This window comes from Corvus brachyrhynchos, unplaced genomic scaffold, assembly GCF_000691975.1.
Source record: "Corvus brachyrhynchos isolate BGI_N302 unplaced genomic scaffold, ASM69197v1 scaffold164, whole genome shotgun sequence".
In the NCBI taxonomy this organism is placed as follows: Eukaryota; Metazoa; Chordata; class Aves; order Passeriformes; family Corvidae; genus Corvus; species Corvus brachyrhynchos.
Genome location: NW_008237426.1, coordinates 908,233 through 921,620, shown reverse-complemented (window position 1 = coordinate 921,620; position 13,388 = coordinate 908,233). Strand labels below are relative to the sequence as shown.

The window sequence follows — 13,388 nt, the reverse complement described above, 5'->3', positions numbered from 1 at the left end:
GCGCGGGGAGCAGGTCGCGATCGCCCGCGGTCTCCCCGCGGCTCCGGCAGCCCTGCGCGCCGCGCAGAACCATTCCCGGGTACCCATCAGCCATTCCCACCCGTCGGAATGAGGTATACCTGGGTTTGCTTAGCGCAGTGTTGGACTTCACGGCAGTTCCCCTCTGGCACGCCGGACCCCTCTGGGAGCACTGCTCCTCCGAAGGTTAAAACAGTCGATATTTCTGTCTGGAATTTTCCTAAATGTAGCCAAAAGGGCCTTTGCTTTATCCCAGAAAAATAAACCCCCTCCGACGTGACCTGCGCTAGGACCTGCCGTGAGTTCGGAGCCGGGCGTTTTGCCGCCCTTCTGCTTCTCGATCGGCTTCCTCCTCCTCCATTTACGTTTTCCTATCCCCAAATCAAGCCGAGGTTGATAAAGTGGGGAGCGTGAGCTCAGCAGAAATCATGGCTTTCCCATCCCTCGCTGCAGCGCGGTCCCTGCCCATCGGCGGATCAAAAAAATAATCACGTAGCGGCAGAGGAAGATTTGCTGCTACGGGAGGAAAACCGGCGCGGTGTCTCACTCAGTCGATAACCAAGCGCTGTAATAAATCGCTCTGTAAATAGATTGCTAGGTGGAGAATTGGGTTTCTGGCCGGCTCAAGTGCTTTCCTGACGCTTTTCCCATGGGACTGCTAGGAAATGACAGGGGAGCGTTGTGTTCCCGTGGAGAGGTCCGTGGATGCTGCGGTGATGGGCTGTGAATCCTTAAGCACGACCTTACAAATCTGAGCTTATCCATAAACTCCGTCTGGGTCAGAGCCTGCGTTATCCCTGAAGAGCATCATCTTTTCAGCCCCTCGTCCTGCAGTCACACGATTTCCCCTATGTCCTTGAGTAAACTCACTCATTTCAATGGCTTTTCTCACTGTTACATTTTATTTAGTTAAAATGAGAGGGTTTTCTATGCCTTTTTTCCCTCATGAAGGCCCTCCCAGCTGTTGCCCTCCTTCTTGGCTGTGATTTTTGATCCCCAAGACCGTTTTGCAAGCTGTCAGTCAGGCTGCTGATGGCAGGGAGGGTAATTCAGCAGCCCTGGAACACAACTAATAAGCTTTTGTTTCCTGGCCTATTGATGATGATGCAACTTCTTATTTACTTATTTATTTATTTTTTGCAATTGATGCATAAATCAGGGTGGCTTTAGAGATTTTTCCTCTGTGTTGAAAGGCCTGGTGTCCATCAGCAGCACTTGGAAAAAGCTTTATTTGAGTTCATCATGTATTTAAAATGTAGATCTGTTTTGTGAAGTCGTTTGTTCTGTGCATCTGTTGCTCCTGTTATGATTTATAAACTCCACATTTTAGCCATTTTTTTCCTTCTTATTTTGGGTGGGGAAGCTGCATTTTAAGATTCGGTATCAAATGCCTGAGATGACGTCTGCTGTTACAGGATCTTTCACAAACACTGGTACTAAACCACTCAGACAGTCAAACCTTTGGGATCCTTTGCTAGGCAAATCCGAATGCTTTATACCTAAATTATTTTTATCCAGGATGTTTATGATGAGTTTTGTGAGCATTGATCAGGTTTGCAGGAAAACCCCAGAGAATGTGAAGCACCCGAGGTTGGGCACTTGGGAAACATGAAACCCAAGATATCTGTGCAAGCTTAATTTAGCTCAAGGTACGGCTGGACTTGAAATCCTCATCCCCTGCCTGGTTTCTGGGAGAACAGTATTCTGCTCCGGATGGAAGAACAGATCAGACCGCTCCTTCACACGCCCGCAAGTCAACAGGGGGAGTACTGGGAGCACAGGGACAGGGCTGGTCCCTCCACTGGTTTTGCAGCTTGGCACCACTGAGCTGACAAGGAAGACCAGGATTCACCATCACAGCCTTGGGACCACGTGTGTCCTGTAGTCCTGGAGCTTAAATACCTCGAGTCTAGGGAAACCGGGAGCAAACTTCCAGTGTCTGAAGGGGGTGTACAAGGAAGCTGGAGAGGGACTCTTCATCAAGAACTGTAGTGCCAGGACCAGGGGGAATGGCTTCCCACTGCCAGAGAACAGGGTTAGATGGGATATTGGGAAGAAATGGTTGGCTGAGAGGGTGCTGAGGCCCTGGCACAGGGTGCCCAGAGCAGCTGTGGCTGCCTTATCCCTGGAAGTGTTCCAGGCCAGGTTGGATGGGGCTTGGAGCAACCTGGGATAGTGGAAGGTGTCCCTGCCCATGGCAGGATTGGAACAAGATCAGCTTTTAAGGTCCCGTCTAGCCCAAACCAGTCTGGGATTCTGTCATTCAAGCATGACCGGAGAGTTTCTAAAGTCATTCAGGGTGGTTGGTTTTGGTGAGCGTAGTGCGGCTGTTTTCTGCCCAATTCTAGTTCTCCCTCTAAACCGTGCAACTTTTGAACTCAATTCCTTTAAAAGTACATTTATGAGGGAGCAAACAAGGTCGTTGAACCACTGGAAGCATCTTAGCCGGTCAAACTTGATTTCAGAAATTCCTGCATCCTCTTGGTTTGTAAATAAAAGGGAATTTGTGTTCCTGCTTGCACGTGAAACAGCGGGGTTGAAGGCATGTTTGTTGTGTCGTTGATGAAGCTCCCAGCCTGGTCCTGGACTCTGGCTCCCTGGGACAGGCTGGGTGCAGGTTTCAGCTTTGGAACGTGATGATTTTTTTGTGTTGAGGTTTAAAAGAGCATCTGAATTTCTCAGGCTTTGTCCTGCATGCCAATGTTTGCTTCACTTCCTCTCGAGTGAACGGGATTTCTCCCCTCTCGACAAAGTAAACATGAGCATAAATATTTAAAGGATCACGGCTCAAGTTTGCAAATTGGAGACTTTCTCTAGCATTCCTTTGGACAGAAGCAGTAGCGTCGGAGGTTTGGGATGTGTCTGGGTGCTTCCCTGCTCTGGGGAGAAGCTTGGTAATTCTTTGGGCTTCATGCTGCAAAAATACTCTGCCATGTTTTCAGGTTAGATGGCTGGAATTATCACAAAGCTTGGGTTTCTTACAGAATTTTAAGGACAAAATGCTGCTGATGGGATGTCTGTGGATCATTGGAATTGAGATTGGGTTTTGTGGAATTTTATTTTTCTTTTACACAGGCCCAATTTTTCTGTAAGTTCTGGGTATACGTGTGAGGGCACAGGTGTTCAGAGTTGAGACTATAGAAACCAAACGTGATACTCTTGCCAGATAATGGATGAAAACAGGAAATAGGAATAATCCTTGTTTTCTTTGAGTGACTCTTTAATATTAAATCTTGTGCTGTATCTGACAGGTTGAACACCATGGTGACATGTACGTCTCGCTCCTGTGATTGTGTCGATGTCTTAACCTCTGTGTCTTGGAATTAAACTTTTAAAAGTGGACCTCAACAAACCACTTGACCTCAGAAAATATGAAAATTCAGGAGGGAAGGCTATTGAACAGGGATTTTTAGAGTTGATCTAATTTTTGTGTCTGTTTTTAAACCATTATTAAGAGTTACAGTTTTGTTAGACCTTGTGTTAGAGTTGTTCTGTCTGTGAGGAGGAATCTGTGGATCGCTTTTTCACAGGTACCTGTGGAAAAATCTTATAGGTGAGGTGAGAGTTCCATGTCTTTGCCACAAATGCTTTTTATTCCTAACAAAAGCCCCATGATCTTAATGCTACCTCTGATGGAGGAATGTAGGCTCGCCTGGCTCAGAAGGGAACGCAAGAGGTCACTTGGTCCAAAATCCTGCTGCCAGCAGGATCGTCTGCAAAGTCACATTGGGTTCCTCGTGGCTTTAGGTGTCTCATGTTGGTTGTTTTCTACCTGTGGGCTGCAGGAGGAGAAGCAAAAGGAAGTGGTTTGAGCTGCATTGGGTGGGAAGTGTCCACGGAGAATGAGATTATCTGTGATCTACTGCTTGCAGAGCACAGTGATCTTCACCTTGCAGCCTGTTAAACTGCTGCCTTTCCATGAGTTTACTGTCCTACTGCCTTTCCATGAGTTCATTAAGCTGCTCACAGGCTCCAGTTGAAAGAGGATCTGGCCTGGCTGAAGTCAGTCTTGGGAGGGGAACAGGGATAGTCCGGGTCCATTTGCTGATAATCAGCATGAAGCTGGCAAGCAGCTCCACAGCGTTTTGGTGGAAACTCCTCAGAGTTTTTCTAGGCAAAACAAAATAAATAAATACCTGTGATTTAATGATTATTGTTACTCTTGTGATTACTTTCTGCTGTTACGTCTTGCATTGCAGTTTCTCATTAGGCACGGATGGGCATCCCTTTGGAGAGGGATGAGACATGTCTTTATGCAGTGTTGTCATATGCCTTTGGCTGTTCACACTGTGCCAGACTGTGGTGAGACAAAGCCATGGGTCATAGTTTTGGGCTCCGTTGGTGTTTTTTTGTCAGCCCTTCTTTAGAGTTTTGCTAAGAGCCTCATGAAGAGACAGAGCGAGGTCTTCAGCCAGGCAGATTTTTTTGCCAAGGGAGATGGGGCTCAGGAGTGGAAAGGCCATGGTGCACTGAGGATGCTCGGGGTAGGACAGCAGTGAGCCTGGGTCGATGCCATCATGGAAAACAAAGAAGATAGGAGCTACAGGGGCTGCTGAGGCAGCCAGTTATCCTGGGCAGACATACAGTGTGTCCAGGTTTGGGTATAGATACTTGTGCTGTCTCTGCATTAAGCACCCAGATTCAAGCTTGAAGTTTGCTTGGACCCTTTGAGATCCATCACTCCATCCTCCCAAGGAATATTGATATTCCTTAGCTGGATCCTCTCTCTGTTGATGTGAGATCATCACGGGGGGAGCTCAGCCAGCTGTGTCTCATCCAAGCTCTCGTCTCGCACACCTACAGAGTTATGTTGCTTTTTTTGCAGCTACATGCCTGACTTAAAACAAGATGCAGGCATAGCTCTGCTGTGCTCTCTTGTCATCTCTCTGTTGGGTTCTAGTGTGCCTTTAAAGATCTCTTCCAGGTCATGGAGGAAATTTGTGAAATCCTTGTTGGTGTTAAGGGCCCTAGGGATAGGCTGGTTTTATGTGTAGGTGATCCCCTTTGAGGGGAGGGCTGGACTGGACCCTTTCAACCCTGGTAGTTTTGGTGGTTCCAACTGTCTGCTCAGCTTCTCTTGGAAAAATCATCTTGGTTTCCATTCCTGTGACTCGTAGGAGTTACTGCAAATCCCTGTTAGGAGCAGTGGGGAGCGGAGCAGGGGACTGTCCTCCCTGGATGCTGCATGAAGTAGTAAAGGAAAAATATAGTTTAAAATAAACAAATGCCTTGGTTACCCCCTTTAAATGTAAAAATAGCCAAAATATGTGGGTTTCAATATAATTTTTGAGTCTTATTTGCTGGTCTCTTCACCTTGAATCACTTCTGGCATCCCCCAGATGACCCTGAATCCTAGAGTTACTCTTCGGATGCCCGTTCCAGGTCTTGGCTTTTATCCATCATGCACAGATAATCTGACAGTCTTTGGACTGTCTTCTATTTCTTGAAAAGCATGACCTTCAAAAAGGTTGAGGATCCTGGATATGCTGTATCATGGATGAGCATTGATGGAAGAGGAGTGTTTAATCCAGATAGATCCATCTTTGGAAAACCTGAGCTTTAAAACCAGCCCAGACTACGAATGTTTTTGATAAACCGCCAAGAATTCTTTTATTGTATTCAGCATCTACGTGGTTGGTTTTGAGGGATGAACTTAAAACAAGTTAACTGAAAATATTTACTTTAGTAGACTTCCGTAACTCTACTGTCTTTTCATACTTCACGTAAATACGAAGACCAAAATAAAAATTCTCCTAAATGTTGCCATTTAAACTTTTATGGCACTTGTCTATGAACTGTTAGGTTGGTTTGTGCTTGTTGGGTGCACAGGACAGCTCCCCGGGGAGGAATTAGTAAATGATTTAATTGTTAAGGAATGTGGTCCCATTAGGCAAAAAAAAAAAAAAAAAAAGGACCGCAGTGGATCGTTAGAAACGTTGTGCTAGATGAAAACAATGCTGAGCAATTTGTAACGATTTTTTTGAAATAAATGGGTTTTTTGGAAGAGCGAGGGTATGTGGGTAAATACCCCTTCTGGGGGTTTCTTCGAGTGCAGGAGAGCCGGTCTCTGCTCCTTAATCCACCAATTGCTTCGTAAACGGGGCATCGTTATGTGGAATTTGTTGCTGCTGGTGGTGGCAAGGATGGCTGAACCACTCCAGCTCAACAAAGGGATTTGGGGAGATGCTTAAAAGCAGAGCCACTGTTTCTTTTGCTTCTTTTCATCCGAAAATAAAGGTCCAGCCCTGCTGCCAAGGGATGCGGCGGCCCAGGCGCCTCCCTTGGGATTCAGGCCCCGTGTTTGCGGAGCGCAGCGAAGCGTCTGGCTGAGCAAAGAGGGCACACTCTGGGTTTCCTGCTTCCCAGCCAGACTGTGGCACAAATAACCTGCACAGGCAGGCGCCGGCGCTCCCTGTCAGGAGAGCTGGGGCGGCCATCGGCGCAGATAATCTTATCCGGAGGCGCTTCACCGTGCCTGGCAGGTAGGCAAGGAGATAGGAGGACAATGTGGAGCAGAGGTCAGGTTTGAGGTGCCTGCAGCAGATAATGAGGAATCTTAAGAGTTTTCCTCAGCTATGAAGAGAATGAACTTTACCAAAAGCAACTGAGGAGTCTGCAGGGAGGATTGGATAAACCCACAAATCCTTTTGCTGCTCGCTGCTTAACCTTGCTCGACTCCAGGGGTTGCCAAGTGCACCTTGACTTGTCAGAGCACTTGTTTCAAAGCGTAGCTCCCTTCTCCAAATGCATCTCTGATCTCACCGCAATCCACAGGGATTTGATTAAGGAATTTATTAGCATTGATAAACATTAGCAGCAATATTTCTTCTTCTATCTTTAAGGAATAACTTGCCAAGAAAGATGACATGGCTGCTGTTGCCTGTTCCTTGCCCCACCAATTTTGTGGAAAAGACATGGACTCGTGTATTGTTCCAGGCTCCAGTCTCTTTGTAATTCCAGGTGGGAGCTGCTTCCTTCCAATGTTTTGTTTCTGAGTTCAGCTGTCCTGTGCTGTGTTTCTTCATTTATGTGATTGAAATACCCCTTCAGAGCCATTGCCATTCATCTGGGGTGAACAATACAATAAATATGAGGAGAAAAATATATTCAAAAAAAAGCTCTTTCAGCACATAGAGTAAGGAGAAAAAATGAGCACAAAGGTCCATGTCTGAGGGACTGAGAATTCATTCTCCCACCTAAAAGTCTTTGCTGAAACAAGGGAAAAAAATCCCTGCCTGAGTATTTTCCTGTTCCCACAGAGGGAAGGTGTGAATCTCACCCAGCGTTTGCTGGCTGGGTTTTAGCAACATCAGGAGTTTCCTCCTGTGTTTTTTCTCTGCAACTCAGCTGCTTGAAGGCTGCTTTCATTTTTGTTGTGTCGGGGAAGATGTGAAACCTGAGGAGCAAAAGCTAAATGAGATGTTTTATGCGGTTGTTGCAGTCTAAGGAGTGGCCCTGCATGAAACTTTTTCAATTGCACGTAAAACTCGTTTAAAAACTCAGTCTGAAAGTAGCTCGGTCTGATATTCGTGGTTCAGACTGCGTGGTGGGGACATTGTGATCTTTGGTCTTGTGTTGAGTCTATTTTTAATAAAAGTGGAATCCTCGAGAGAATATCTCAGAAAAATAATTGGAAATTAAAACCTATAGACATGGATTTGCAATGGTTTGGGTGCAGTTTTTTGTGTATTTTGAAGGTCTTTTCTCTGAGCATGGACTACCCTCTGCACTGAGAAAGGTGTTGGGGTTTTTTTCTCTTCTTGTAGGACTGGATCAACTTTCTTTTCTGTTTTGGGAGCATTAATCTACATACTTTCCTTTCAGGTATGCTCTTCAGGGGCTGCAAGGGGACAGGTATTCAAAAAACTTGAACAATTTTCCTTAGGTGAAGGATCATTACAGGTTCAGGTGCTGCCATTATTAGCGAGACTCCCGCCAGCTGCAGTTTAATTTTCTAAATGTCTAAACGTTGAAATTCCGGATTGTTACACAAGTATGTGTGTTGGTGTGCTTTGGGAGGCTGGAACTCTGGACTGCTGGGATAATTCAATTACCTAATGGCATTGATGGATTTGAAGAGAATGTCAGTCTGGGAAATTAATCACCAAGATCATAAATTCAGCCTGTTTGGTTTCTAATGTAATGCGGCTCCATGTAATGTGGGGTGCAAAATGACTGTAAAAGCTGCGAAGTCAAGTGGGAAAATTGAGTGGAAAATAGTGAGTTAGGAGACCTTGAGATGCTTCTCCTGGTGGGCATCTTCTTCAGGAGCAGCCCGCTGAGATGGGTGTCCTTGGAACCTTGGGGATGGGAGAAGCAACAGTGGATGGAAGAAAACAAAGCCCGAAACTCCGGTTTAGTTTTGGATTGTGCTAGCTGGAGTATCATCCTTTAGGGAAGACTGAGACAGAAGCTGCTGGGCTGGCACTGAGGACCTGGGTTAGGCCATATTAGACCTGAGACCATCCCATGTTTTTTTGCCGGTATTGCTGGGATCTTCTGCTTCATCCTGCAATTCCTGGTGCTCAGCAGCTCTGAAATATGGACCTGAACTGGGTTTTGGGGGGGTTGTTTTGGCTTTAGGGGTTTTTTTGGTGCTGTTGTGGTGGGGTTTTTTGTTGCTTCCTTTTTTTCCCCTAAATGCCTAAAAATACCCCCAGCTCCAGTCACCTGGTAGGAATCACCACCTACTGTAGTAGGGAAGTAAAATCTCTGTGGTGGCATTTGCTCTTTGATAAGAAATTTTTTTAATGCATTTCCTTTCCTCATTCTCAACGTGCCTTTTAATTCCTCAAGAAACAAGGTGTGGAGTCTTCTGGTGCCTTAGTGGAGATCGGAATCCTCTGTGTTTGGTGCATGTATTGAGATCCCCAGGGGAAGTCTTGGGTGGTGAATTTGGGGTGGGCAGCTGTGCAACTCTGCGTTCTTTTGAGGAAAACAAGTATTTTGCTCATGTTACAAAGTACTGCTGAGGGATTCAGGTGACATTTTGGGTTACCTGCTTCACTCACCGTAATGTGCTGAAAAATTATCAATACACATTTGATCTTGCCTTTTTTTTTTTTTTCCAATTTTTAAACCTTTTGTTGTCCTAAAGCTGTTGATTTCTGGGCAAAAACAATACAAGGCAGTTGCTGTGGTCTGCAGGGTGGGGCTCAGAAAGGTCTTGTTGCTGATTCCCTTCGCTGGGAAGGGCTAATTATAGAGACAAACTGGGGAAGGAAGAGAACGGGGTCAATTAGAGCATCCAGCACAGTTTCCTTTAAATTAGAGGTTGGGCTGGAGAGATAAAAAAAACCAAACCCCAACGTTAAAGAGGCACAGAGTGAGACTTGAAATGCTCTGGTGCACAGTGAGCTCGGCAGCTACAGCAGATGTCCTGCAGTTTCAATTTTAAGTAAAGAACATGTTGAATTAGGAGTTTTATTGCCAGAATTGCCAAATTGAGCTGAAAAGACAGAGGAGATGTTGCTACTGCTTTTATTCTTTAATATGCTTTTGGCTTGCAGTAGGTTGAGGTAGTGAATGAAACAAAGAAATACCTTGTCCCCATCGTTGAGTAAAATGGATTTTGTGGGAAAAAGGAATTAATTTTAAGTCTTTAATGCACAGAATGTTATGTTTTCATAAAAAGACTACCTGTACCTGTACTGTTTGTACACGTAACATGGATCAGTTTTGTACGTGTTTTATCCCCTGTTGAAGAGGCCACTAGGGCTAAACTTCTTTTTCTTGGAGCTGTCTCATGGGTTTGAAAGTTTTTTCCCTGGATTTATGTATAAGATAACTCGGATTAGAGGACACAGTATTTGAAGATATGCTGCAGACACAGTACGAGCTCTGGGCTCGGAGCTCTGCAGGTGTGGAAAGCAATAAACCCCAATGCCAACTGGAATTTGTGGAAGTCAGTAAAAAACCAGAAAAGCTTTTATGGTGCTCTTCCCAAATGATCCTCTCAGTCCATTAACACCCTCCTGCCTCAGTTTTTAGGACAAGGCCATGGTTGGCAGACCCTCCCTGTGTCTGCCGGGTATTTTTGCTTCCCCTTTGCCGGACTGCCTGCCTGGCAGCGTGCAATTACTGGGAGTTGCTGTGCACAAAGGGAGATGGCAGAGCAGGGAGAAAAATCCCATAGTTTCATCTGAACGTTTCAATCCAGACTGGCAAGTTCCTTCTGCCGGTGGTGTGACTCATCCCGGGCTTCCTCACTGGAGGCCACTTCTGGCAGGCCATCAAAGGAGCAGCCCGTGCTTCCAAACCGGAGCTGAACCAGGACCTTCCTGGAGCAAGGGCTGTTTTTCTGGTCCTGGGATCTCTCGAAGTACAGAAGGTGGTGAGATGCTCCCAAATCTCAAGGGAATTGGTGACAAATTTGATGAACTCATCCTGAGGGTGAGAAGGGTTTCTTCTTGCTGCTTTGAGCAAGGCACGTGCCTGTCCAGAGGGTCCTGCCCTACGGGGGATGGGCTGGGAAAGGCCCTTTGAGGTCAATGACACAATCAGCAGAACAGTTTGTTCACTTCTGGTTTCTCGGGTAGAGCTGATTTGCAGGGGTTTAGTGTGGCAGTTAGGAAATTCTTCAGCCAGGAAGGAAATTTTTAGTTTTATTTTTCCTGAGGGCATAGGTAGAGGTGCTCCTTGCTCAGGGCTGTGGTGCAGCAGAGACTCCTGCCCTCCTCTCCTTCGTTCTCCTGGTAAAAGTGACAATATAAATGCTTCTCCCTTGGTTTTGGTTCAATCAACTTGGCTCTAAATCTTTGAAAGACCAATTTTGTTTTTCCTTTGGAGCAAAGAGTTTGAGCTGCTCCACCAGGAGTTTAGGATCGTGCCATCGGGACCCAGGAGAGCCTGCAGGATGTCACTGGTGGTTTGATGTGAGAATATCCTCATGAGCTATACTCTTATTTTTAGGGATTTTTTTTCCAATTGAAGTGCATTGTCGAATGTTTTGTAGGTTTCTAATATTATTTTATAAATTATTTACAGTGTTAAATAGTATTTTTAGGCTTTTCCTACCTTTTTATTGTATCGCCATGTGCCCAAATTACCGTCCCAGGTCTCTTGTGAAGTTGTGAACACTTCTATTGTTTGAGATGGATGTGTAGGGTCTATCAAGGAGAGATGTAGGTCTTGGCACACCTACAGCCTTGGCTGTGGGATATTCCTCACTGTAGGTGTCATGTAAGGGAGAGAAAAGCTGCAGAGAATATGAAAGGGAAGTATAGCTATTTAGAGGCTGTTCCTTTCAAATATGTGGCAGGAGAGTCTTGGAATATCATGAAAAGTGGTGGTTTTCCTATTTTTTTTCATTCCTGAATGGGTTGGAACTGGAGATCAGCATCCTGAGCTGGCAGAGGAGTCAACCTCTTGATAGTGGTCTAGAGTTCCACATGAGGAAGAGCCTCAGAGTATAGATTAAAAACGCAAAGTTAATGCAGTGAGGATCTATTGGGACACAAGAGAAAAGCAACAAAGTCATGTAAAACAGTGACTTTTGCTGCAATGTCCTGGCAGGTTGGGGCAGGGCAAGATTGCCTTTCTCAGATCAGAGGGAAGCTGCTCTGCTGGCTGGGATAAGGGCTTGGAAAAGGGAGCTTTAACTCTTCTCTTTTTCAGGAGGGATTTATCCCCCTCAACTTTTAATTTATACAGTGACATTCTAAATACCAGATTGCTCTGATTCGTCTTTTGCTTCCGTTTCATGTACACATTCCTGTCCTTACGGTTGTTCTGTGTGTGTGACGGTGTCCGCAGCACGTGGGTGGGGTTATGGTTTTCGTATCACCGCCTTGTTCTGCATCTGTCTCCTGCAGTCCCTGCAGTTTTGGAGGGCTGCTACAATACTTACATTTCAGCAATTTTTCTCGTTTTTTCACCTGCTGTCTACGTGTTCACTCTGTGCTTTCCGAAACTCCTTTGCGTTGTGCAACATTTTGCCACAATTTAGGACATTTTAAAACCAAGCTCCCTGCTTTGTTTGGTATTGACATTTTTATTTCAGATTGTTTCCCGCAGAGCCCTGAGTTGATTTTTTGCCTGTGTCTGATCAGTCAGCACAACTGTTGAGCACGTGAAGCTTCACTGATTGCCGAGTTCTGTTTTGCTGCTCGGTTTTTGAGTTAGTCCTTTAGCTGAGAGCACTTAAATGCAAAGTATTGCAATTTGCGATGCGCTCGGTGGATCTCAGCGCTGAGTTGGGTTTATTTCCAATTAAGATTTTTAGATGGTCACCGGTAGGTGGTTTTATGTGAAAGCTGCCTAGACTGGGTACGATGTGCTGAAGGAGGTAATTCTTTGTTAGGTCTGTGGTTTTTAAGAGTCTGATTAAATTTTGCATGGATTCAGGTGTCTGAACATGCTCAGTGCTGCTGCTGCTGTATTTTTTTCCCTCCTCAGCTGAGTCAAGATGTTAGACCCAGCTTTAATTTTCTCTGTTTCCTATGATTCTCAGTTAACCCTCTTTTCAGGAAATCAGTGGCTTCCTGCAGGCTATTTGTAGTTGCTGCTGGCCGACTGAAGCGAGGTGATGTCTGCGGACTGAAATATGATGAAACCCTTGGAAAGATTTGCTTGGAGCTACCAGGATGAGGATTTTTTTGTTTTTTAAGGCATTGTGGAGGTGAAAGCCCATGGCAGCAGCACTTCATTAATCTTATTTACTGGTGTTTGAAGAATATTTGATGTTATTGTCCGTTCCTCCATACGGGAAATCTAATCTCCACTTGAATTAGCCTTTGTAATAAGGCTCCTGCTTGATAAGCGAGTAGACAAATATTGGGGCCTTGCCACCGAGGGCTTTATCCTTCCCTGAGATAAAGCGGTTGTGCTTGAACGTAGGTTATTTATGCACGGAAAACAGACTTATCAGCATTCCTGAATTGCCCCTGTTGCAGAGATGGGGCACTCCTGCCCCTAAACAAAGCCGCTTTTAGCTCGATGGCTTCTTCCCTAGCCCAGGAATAAAATATTTTCCTGTTTTCCCACGTGACCGGTATTTCTGGCACTGCCTATGGTGTGCATGCAGAAAATGCGTAAAGAATCCGGTGTCTGTGGGCAGATCCCACGTCAGGCCAGGCCTTCCAGCCCCGTGGCTGAAATAAGTGCAGCCTGTTCCCTTGGCGCCTACATGATCTGGCAGCCTGGCAAGGAGGAGCAGGGGGATGGCAAGGGTCAGAAGCAAATTGCTGCCCTTGCAAATAAAACCTCTCGTCCGTCCTGCAATCCTGGAGGGAATCCTGGAGGTCCAGCACTTTCTGTCTTGGAACAGAATGAATGAGTCAGGCTGCCCCAAGCCTCAAAGCTTCAGTGACGTATGGGGTCGGTGTCAGAAGGTGGCTGGGGTTGGTAAGAGGGAGGATAAAAATTGTTTT

At 45.7% G+C, this 13,388-nt stretch overlaps 2 protein-coding genes across 5 annotated transcripts in view; one reads left to right on the top strand and one right to left on the bottom strand.

The window, feature by feature from the left end:
- Positions 1 to 10,000, bottom strand: part of SENP8 (SUMO/sentrin peptidase family member, NEDD8 specific) — a 16,805-nt gene extending 6,805 nt beyond the window's left edge. Inside the window, exon 1 of one of the 4 annotated variants that reach the window (XM_017731123.1) lies at positions 9,989 to 10,000. The gene's annotated coding sequence lies outside the window, so the exon portion shown is untranslated. Of the gene's footprint in view, positions 1 to 119; positions 489 to 549; positions 562 to 9,988 lie in introns of those variants that run through there. The other 3 variants (XM_017731124.1, XM_017731128.1, XM_017731125.1) reach the window with 3 other exon arrangements.
- The window catches only part of MYO9A (myosin IXA), a 168,951-nt gene continuing 162,427 nt past the window's right edge, over positions 6,865 to 13,388 (top strand). Inside the window, 1 exon segment of the mRNA XM_017731129.1 lies at positions 6,865 to 6,978. The gene's annotated coding sequence lies outside the window, so the exon portion shown is untranslated.